The following is a 10,375-nucleotide window of genomic DNA, read 5'->3' as shown; positions in this document are numbered from 1 at the left end:
CTGCAAGCAGAAAGATATACATTAATTAAGAGCTCTCATCATTGCTTACATTTGATAGAACGCGCGCCATACTTTATTACGATATTTTTGACAGTTATCAGCTGATTTCTGTCAAAAAATATTAATCGCGAATAAGATATCATAACATATTATTATTTTAAAATTTAATTAGTAAATTAACTCTTTATTAATATTTTTTAACAGAAATCAGCTGATTGTTAATTTGCTAATTAAATTTTAAAATAAATGTTATAAGATATATAATAAATTAAAATAATATGTTTCAAATAATATATTTAAATTCAATTAATATTCTCGACAGTTATCAGCTGATTTCTGCCACAAATATTATTCGAGTTTTATATTTCAAATAATATATTATAAAACTTTAGACTCAATTAATATTTTTAGCAGTTATCAGCTGATTTCTGTCAAAAAATATTATTTGAGTTAAAAGTATTATAACATATTATTTACAACATAATTATTTTAATTCTTATAACATATTTTTATTTTAAAATTTAATTAGCAAATTAATGCTTTAATTAGCTGATTTCTGTCAAAAAATATTAATTGAGTAACAATCTTTATATTATTTTTTTTTAAGTATCATTCTTTTTAATATAAAATCGAAGAATGGTGCGCGCGTATTGCGCACTTGTGTTGTTTTAATAATTAAAATAAGAAAATTTAGAGATTTTAAAAAATAAGTTTCTTTATTGTATGCGCTTTCTAATGTTTTCCTATTCATATTACAAAGAAAGCGATTCTGTAAGATTGCTAACTTGAGTAATCAGCTGATTATCGATCGCTTGCAATATAAGAGTAAATATGTCAGACACAATTTAAATAAAAATCTGATAGCACTCTCGTGATTATATTTCGCGTAGAACATGCGCCATTATATACTATATCAAAGTGTCTACTTAAGTTTTGTAAACAAATTTCCCGATCTTTCAGATATTTTTGTTTAAAATTCGAGATAAAATAAGAAAATTTGTACATGCTTTTTAAAATAAATTTCTTTATTGTATGCGCTTTCTCATGTTTTCTATTTATACAATTACAAAGAAAGCAATTATTTATGATTGCTAACTTGACCAATCAGCTGATTATCGAGTATTAGCAATATAAGAGTAAAATTGTCAGACAATTTTTGAAAAAATTTCCTGAGTCTCAATATTCTTCATGAGAATTCCCGGATTTTTCAAAGTAAAAAAAATCGCTGACAGTGTGTGCTCTCGTGATTATATTTCGTAGAACGTGCGTCATTATATACTTTATCAAGATTTCTACTTAAAATTTGTAAAAAAAATTCCTCGATCTTCCAGGTATTATTTAAAATTCCAAGTAAAATAAAAAAAACTTGTGGATGCGTTTTAAAATAAATTTCTTTATTATATCCGCTTTCTCATGTTTTCTATTTATACGATTATAAAGAAAGTGATTATATATGATTACTAACTTGACCAATCAACTGATTATCGACCACTTGCAATATAAGAGTAAAATTGTCAGACACAATTTTTAAAAAAATTCCCCGAGTCTATAAAATTCTATGAGAATTCCCGGATTTTTCAAAGTAAAAAAGTATTCCTGACAATCCTCGGTTTTCCCGGTTTTTCCAACAGGGAGCAGATACCCTGTATCGATTGGAAAAACTAGTCTACTGTTTAATTTTTTAACAGTCGTCACTTGTAACAGACTTTTAGCAATTATTATACTCGCGCAATTTTTATTCATCAACTGATTAACTCTTCATTGAAACGTCATTAATTATTAATACGTTGACTTTAATTAATTGATATATATATATATATATAAGCTTTTCAAAAATCAAGCTAATCAACATCACTTTTTGTAAATTTAATTTTAATGTCAGAACAGATGTAATTAATGCTCTGCTACTAAAATAAAAAATTTACAAAAAGCGAGGTCCATTAGTTCGGTTTTTGAAAAGTTCGTATTTCATTCCTATTTTTTCATTTTTTACCACTATATATGCATTTGTATAGAACAAAGTTTTAATAGTGCGAACTGTTAAAAATGTTTCAATCTGCATCAGCTCGCATCAGATAATGACGAAGGAGTATCGTTTTGTTTCGCATGGTAGCAGCCATGGTATATCTCTTTTTTACTATTCACTATAATGTTACAATAACACCATAATAACGTCGTAATAATCTTTAACTATCGGTCGCTCCCGGCTGTTCCTCGAGAGTCGCCGAGTCGTTGACGCGTAATCGTTATTACGACGTTTCCTACCTCAAAGGTCCCCTTTATTGCGATTCCCACGTGTATGTATACACGTCTGCTCTCCCCCTCTCTTCTTTTTTTTTTCTTTACAACCCCGACAACGCGGTAGCAGTTATTCGCGCGGTTCGCGACGAGCAGAAGGAGACTCGTCCCTCTAATTAAATCGCTCGGAGCCCGGGACGGCCATGTTTCACCTGGCAGCGCGAGAAGAGGAGTGAGATCAGTTTAAGGGGGTCGGGAAGAGGAAAGGAGGAATGACGCGCGCCGACCGCGAAGGAAAAGGAAGAACGACGACGAGGGAGGACTGGTATAGACCGCGAGTCCAAGGTCACGAATGCGAAGGTTATCGTACTTCTCTCCCACCAAACGCAGAGCGAATTTATCGGGTACCGTGCGACGAGACGCGCTCGCTTTTCCACGCTCGAAAGAAGGAGGAGGAGAAGGAATAAAACACCGAGGAAGAAGAAAAAGAGAATGCCGAGGAGAGACAGAGAGATATAAAGCATTTTTCAGCAATCTTGACGTACGAAATTCGTTTAAGTGAAAATATTCCGTTTCTCGGAAGCTTCGGATAGCAAGCAGCTGCGCTCGTCATTGACCAAAATAGAGCCTGAACAAGAAGAGAGAACCGTGACATTAAAATCATCTTTATTCATATTTTTCTCTCGTGTTCAAGTAACGCAAGCGGTCAAGAAAGCAACCGATTTATTGTTGGGCGCGAGCGAGATGGGGAAGAAGCCAAGGAAAGAGGAAGACGAAGAGAGGCGGAGGCGAGCCAAGAGAACAAAGAGCATCTGCTCCAGGAAACGCTTTTCAAAGCGTTACAACACTAGTGCGAGAGGAGTCCGCGAGACCGGCGTGCGCCGTCTTCGTGCAAGAATTTCGATTAACTCCTCGAGATAAAAGGTGAACGCTCCTGAGGGAAGCGAGTCCGTGGAGTCGAGGTCGCCGGAAAGCCGCGTTTAACATACCGAGGCCGACAAAGTCGCGAGAAGAGCGTAACGCGTGGCGGTCGCGATAAATTCACTGAAAGCGAACGCACGTTCTTTATGAAGTGCAAATGCGGACGCGTCAAAATAGAATAAAATATCTTCGAGCCGGATAGAATATATTTAGGACACGTTCCAAGCGCGCGAGCATCGTATTTTGATGATGCGGAGTCGTTTCGTTAACCCTCCACCCCGAGTCACTCACACGATCCATATCTTAATATTTTATAAAATTCACGAATCGAAAGAAATATTTCATGTATGCTTTATACAGAAATATCAATAATTTTTATTTAAATAATATTTGTTTCTTTTAATTATATCAGATAGTATTTTTTTAAGTATTATATGTGCAATAGTATTTCTTAAGAAAGATGAATTAAAATTGATTATAAAATTTTATTCTGCGATATAGTTTTGCTGCGGATCAAAAAATTAATCCAGAGTCATCATGTGTGCGACTATTGTCCCAGGACTTTTTTTATACATCCTCGAGTTTTTTTTTAAACGGAGTAAACTTCCACAATCTGAAGAGGAAAAATATTTTATGTGAAATTACGGAGAAAGCAAAACATTATTTTATTAACAAAAATGTCACATAAATTTCGTGAAAAAAAATCAATACGCGAAATATACATATATATGATGAAAAACTGTGTAAGTCATTTAAACATCTATTATTGAAATTAAATTCATTCATGCAGAAATATCTTGTGTAAAACAAATCGGACAAGTTATATATAAAAAGCTGTGCGACTGTGCGTTTTTATTCATTCATACGTCTATTTTTTTTCTAACAAAATCTGCAACGCGTTAAAAAGTCGATAACTTTATCCGTCGTACATTTTACACTGCGTTATTTTTATTTTATCTCAACATCTGCCTCTCCGCAGGTCCCGATTGTCGAAAAGATAGTCGAGTAAAGAATGGAGGCGCACATATGACAAATCAAGCGCCACACGACGGGATATAACGGGTTAATTCCTCCCCTCTCTCTCGCGGCGCGAGACGGGGATGAAGAGAGTTGAATAAAAAATGCGACGGGGGTTCGCGGGGAGAGAGAAACGTGTCCTTGGCTAGAGGATAATTCCCGTTACCGAGGTACCGTTGCATTTTCGAACGCGGATCGCAAGCCCCGCGGTTGAATGCACCGTGGGAAGGGGTGGCGGACGGCGCGTCTGGTTACCATGGTGACGCTGCATCGACCGCCCCAACCCTTCGAACCGGGGTTGTTCCGACGAGGGTCGAGTCCGTTGCCACTCGCACCAGCGAGCGGTGATGATGGTGGTGGTAGAGGAGCGGAGGGAACCGGGGGATGAAGGGGGAGGGAGAGGGGGATGGCAACCGCCGCCCTTCGGGAACGGTAACCATTGGTGCATCGCCCTTCCACGCAGCCCGACAGGCAATGCGTGCTTTTCTACGGGGTGAGCGAAAAGAATCATCTTTCAACGGGCGGAATCCAGCGAAATTTTCCTCGAGAAATCCAAGCATCGCGATCATTCGAAATGTCACGATAACCTTTTATAAAATATCATTTCCCGGATAATTCATAGATTTCTCCGTAATCTGTTCCTTAAATTGTGGCAATTTAAATATAATGTTGTGTAATTTTGAGGGAACTCTACTCTCTGACTATATGTAATTTCAGAATATATTCTGAAGAGAAGATTATCACCTCCGAATTGGTCGAACATGATGAAAAATTGTATGTATCTTCGAGATCATTGAAGAAGTGCTAACATTAATAATTAACGCTTATCGTACCAAATATATATATATATATATATATATATATATATATATATATATATATAAGTCGGGAGGGTAGAATTCTCGCGTGTATTCCGGTCGGTAATTTCAATGTCACTGCCGGATCATTCTTCAGCCCCAAACGAGGGGAGCGGTCGCACCATCTGCCCCTCCCTCCCTCCTTCGTCCCTTTTGATTAACGTTATTTCACTCGTCCGGCGAGCATCGACCGCGATCGATACGCGGCGCGGCGACGACGATATATAGTCACGTTGCCGGGCCGAGGAACAAGGAACGAGATGAGGAGACGAAGCGGGCGAAAAGGCCATCGGCCTGCGCCGCAGACGGATTGGTAACGGCGCTGTGGTTATGGGAAAGGTGGGCGAGGGAATGTGCGAGACCGGGATGCATAGGGAGAAATTTGCCGCCTCCGGCTCCGAGATGCCTTGTATATTAAACAATAACGCGCGAGAACTCGAAGAGATCACTGATCTCTATATAACACTGGATGGCGTATTTAACAGGATGACGTGTTACGAATTGAAAATCAGGTAGCCATCTTTGACAAAGTGAAATATGCTAAAAAATGAAGTTATATATATTGTAACATATATACAAATAGCACCCCAAAACACACCCAAAAGTGCATATTTTACTATGTCAAAGATAACTGCCAGGCCTTTAAAGCGTAACACTTTTGTTCATTTTTCCATAGTATACGCAATCTAGTTTTATATAGAGATCAGTGAAAGAGGTACATTCTCTTGGAGTAAAAATGACGCTGATTAAAGCAGTGATGATATTTTACCGAAGGTCTGAATGAGTATTTCAGTGAGCTTCAGTGGAACACATTTTGCTCCTCTGTGTCCTATCGATTACGACAAAATAAGATTTCGACCGAAAAACCAGCCACTGTTACTAACTAATACTTCTTAATGAGATTTCATTGTTTGAGAAGATAAATTTATAACTGAAATATCACTGTTATCAGTGATAATACACTGATTCTATTTAAGAGAGTGGACACATAATAGACATATGATCGTTTTATATCCGAGTATGAATGTATCATCGCTTTCATCACGATTCAGAATATTTAGACTTGAAGAGAGTAAGAGAACTCTCTAACGCGAGGAAAAATTGATTATTGATTATTCTAGACTGACGTGCGTCAAAATAAAAACGACAAGCTAACAATATATCAGGTATTTATAAAGTAATAAGTATATATAAAGTAAATAAACGAAGAAAAATAGACTACAGTAAAATAAGAATAACAACACAACAGACAAAAAAACAAAGTTTTGCTACTATTTTATTATTAAAAAGAAAGAGTTTCCTAAAAGGAGAGAATATTCTATGTTAGAGAGAAGGAGCGGATAAAGCGAGACGGAAGCTTACCAGACGCCAGATCGATCGTGTCTGCGTGCCAGCGTCGACAACGGAAACGGAAGTGGTTGTAACGAGATCGTTAGGTCCCAACGCGCACCGAAGGATTTCTAGCGAGTGGAAAATTTTCGTTCCAAGATTGAGGGAAACGAAACTTCTCTTGAAACACACTTTGACCTTTATCGCATGAAGAAACTATCTCTGATTTTTCTAATATTCTAATTTATTAAACGTGTGTGTGTGTGTGTGTGTGTGTGTGTGTGTGTGTGTGTGTAAAGTAATATATAATTATACATATATAAAATTCTTGAGCTGTTCAAGAATTTTTATCTTTATCAATTATGTAATGGCAAAATCGAGCGAAATGTAAAACAGCATCAATTCACTAATTAATGTTTAAAATATTAAAGGTTCTGTTTTATATAAATTTTTGATCCTATTAACGTTACGAAAGTTTTTATATGTGGATTTCTATCGAAAAATCAGCCACTATCACTAACTCTAATTCTTTTCAATTCTTAACAATTCTTTTCATGAGATTTCACTGTTTGCAGTCTATATTTATAACTGAAATCACTGTTATCAATAATACATTGATTCCATTTTAAGAGACTCTATCTTCAAGTGTTGATGTATCATTGCACATCACACATCACGATTCAGAATATTTAGACTTGGCTATTAAATTAGCGATTTCTTTTCCATGATAATCCTAAAATATCAATAATGCATGATACATAAAAAGAAAAAAATACATGATACCGATAATATGTCAAAAAATAAAGTCAGAGTTACATTATAAATTGTTAGCAGTTTACAGCGGCACAAAGTGCATTCGAGCACTTTAAGCAGCATTTCTTTTAACGCTAAATCGAGCGAGTGCTTTTCGCGCAAAAGTGGAATCCTCTCTGCTTGAAACAACCCGCTGATGCATTTTGACCCCTAAAGTGCATCAGAACCGTGCTTTCCGGAAGTGCCGGTCGTTTCGCTGCCGGAGGTTTAGGAACGCGGAGTTATGACGCTACGCAGACGTTTCGTTCCGCATGCGGAATAATATAATGCAAGAGGTCACTGTACTTGCGAACTTGTCGCGTCATTGATAGAAGGTCACGCAAATTGGAAAATCAATTGCGCATATACGAACGCACTGATATCCCGACGAAGTTAAATATTCGCAAAGTACTCAAATCTTATAATATCGGAAAAGAGAGTGCATGTGTGAACAATGCAATTATACTGCGAGAGAGATAGAATGTCAATTTAAATGAACGAAATGTTGAAACACGTTGAATATGAATCGAGTTTAACTGTAATCAGAGGAAAATATCAAGTTTAATCATTCCATTAAGTTTGCTGATATAATTTTTATTAAAACGGTTCTGTGAAAGAAATCTTGTACATATTCTCTTCCTAATTATTTTTCTTTGTTTTATAATAAACAACTGTCATTGCAGAAATGTTGTTAAATAATTTTACATTACGAGAAATATTTTAATGAAACAATATTTTCATCACTTTGCATGCATCTCAAGAATCGTTTAAATGATGAAACACGTACAATTGTTATTGTCTCTATTCGAAAAATATCATTACTATTATGTAAAGCAATAATAAATAAATAAAAAGAAAATTATTTATCAATGATAAAAGATATGTTTGACGATTTAATCTATCGCGAACACGTCTGAGAAGAAAATGAAGAAGGAACGAAAGAACGTTGTGATTACCAAACGTGGAGCAAGAAAGTTACTACGATCATTTCCCGCCAACAGCATCGTTCTCGGAGTTCTTAGTTGGCGAGACCAACACTCGAGAGCGGTGTACTAGAAGAGACCAGAGAATAGAATGACGTGTGTATCAAAGGCGACGAGAGAAAGAGAGAAAGAGAGAAAGAGGAGGAGGAGAAAGAGAAGAAAGAGGAGAAAGACAGCAAGAACGGAAGGGAGGATGAGTGGAGGAGAGGTTCAAGCACCATTTGACCGGTCTCTGAATCATCGTTAAGCGACCGTTACACGACGGCTCGTTAAATCGCACGGCTAAATGTGGGTGGGTCGGATAAATCGCACGTCTACAGGACGCTACATTGGCAGAATTGTTTTCGCGCGCTCGGTGAAACAGCATCGCGATCGGAATTGGCCGCGATTTTTCTCGCCACGATCCCGTACCCTTGCCTTTGAAACTTTCCACAATGTGCAATCGGTCGCAAAAGTTCGGTCAAACCGATTCTAAGAGACATTTCATTCTCGCTGTGTAATTAGAAAAATAATAAATAATTCGTAAATCGCATAATGCAGTATTTTTCATTCCAAGTTGTTTATGTCATTATGTCAAGTATAATAGAGAGGGTTTTAATGTCGAAAAGACATTAAAATATTTATCACTTATTGTCAGATAAATTTTTCAATTAATTATACAAATTTTTAAAAATATATAATCTGACATTTAGAAAACTAGGATACACTAGAATAATATATTACTTTATCTATTAATGCAATTTGTAATGAATAACGATCATTTCGAAATAAGCAAGCGTGCTGTATCGATCATCGTGTATGACAACGTTAGGGTGACGTGTGAACATAATATGACGTGAGAGAACCGGAAGCCACCAATTTCAGAAACAAGCCCGAAGCGTTCTCCTTAAGTAAGATTTCAATTAAGACTATCAAATAATTAACATTATGTCGAAAGTCTCGAATCAGTCTCGACCGGTTAACTAAAGATTAGTGTATCGTTGTTGTTTAAAAATATATTTCTATATTTTAAACTTATCTCTCGTATAAATAGCATTCTCGAAAAATGCAATTTACAGAGATACGCAGAATTTAATATTATATTAATATATAATATATTAATATATAATAATATATAAAGTATTTAATTTACATTTCGAGTTTACTTTGTTCAGATATTTTCATAACATAATATTCACGTTTCATGTTGCAGTTCTCTGAAAAACGTGAAATTGATTAAATACAAAAATACAAATTTAAATTGAACAAATAAAAAAGGATACCACTCGCGTTTCTGTTACATGTGCACGATTTTACAATTATAAAACAAAATATCTACAAAGGTTTGTATCTGACTCTTCGCTATTGAGGAGAGGTTCTTGCTTTACTTCTGCCTTGTTTATGTACAATGTACATTAATCGAGGAAGGATTAGTTCCTACGTCAGTGCACGTAATGAACGGGATTATTATACTTCCTATACAGGCAACCGGTTCCGTTTGTTAGAAACGCGGCGGCGTTTGGTTAACCCTTACAGCGATCGCGCAATTACAAGCTCGGATAGCTTCGTTTCTTTAAAAAAGAAAAAGAAAAAAAAACCCGCGACCATTACGGAGCGTGGAAATTAATTTGACGCGCAATCATTAATTTACGGTTAATGATTCTTACAGTTAATGCGGAACTGTATACATATCACAATATTGTCCCGTAATAACGAAGAGACAGAGAGAGACAAAATAAAGATGGAGAGAATAAAGATGAGTATATCCGCTTTATGTGACACTTTCTCAAGGGGCGTGTATAATTCGACGATATTTATGCAACGATCAATATAAATGCACATTCAAGATAGATTCGAAGAAACTGTCACCCAATTATTATCACTGTGTTATTAGAGAGAAACTAACAACTTTTTATACATTAGACCTCTCCAAACAAAAGTGTTGAAAATATAGCTGTTGTAATTAGACGCGTATCATTCTCGTTATACTAATTACGATGCTTTATCTAGCTGAGAAAAAATATTAGAAAATTAATGGCTAAAGCGATTATGATAAGTGAATCCCTTTATATTCTGAAAGTTATATATGATAAATAGAAATTTTATAAAGAATATATAAACTAGAATATATTAAAATAAAAAAAAAGAGAAAAAAAAAGATTTACAAGAATATAATTATATTCAAATATGTGAATTATTTTATATATGTTAAGCTAGTATTTCAGACTGCACGGAGAAAATATTATGAATAAAAATATT

General features: G+C 35.6%; 1 protein-coding gene across 4 annotated transcripts in view; it reads right to left on the bottom strand.

The window, feature by feature from the left end:
* Brat (tripartite motif-containing protein brain tumor) overlaps window positions 1-10,375 on the bottom strand; it is a 114,311-nt gene that overhangs the window by 30,795 nt on the left and 73,141 nt on the right. The window lies entirely within an intron of this gene.

The sequence above is a fragment of the Prenolepis imparis genome, unplaced genomic scaffold, assembly GCF_030444845.1.
Source record: "Prenolepis imparis isolate NDT839.2.m4 unplaced genomic scaffold, iyPreImpa1.0 SCAF_1, whole genome shotgun sequence".
In the NCBI taxonomy this organism is placed as follows: Eukaryota; Metazoa; Arthropoda; class Insecta; order Hymenoptera; family Formicidae; genus Prenolepis; species Prenolepis imparis.
The sequence above is the reverse complement of the archived record's forward strand: the minus strand, read 5'-3'. Positions and strand labels throughout refer to the sequence as shown.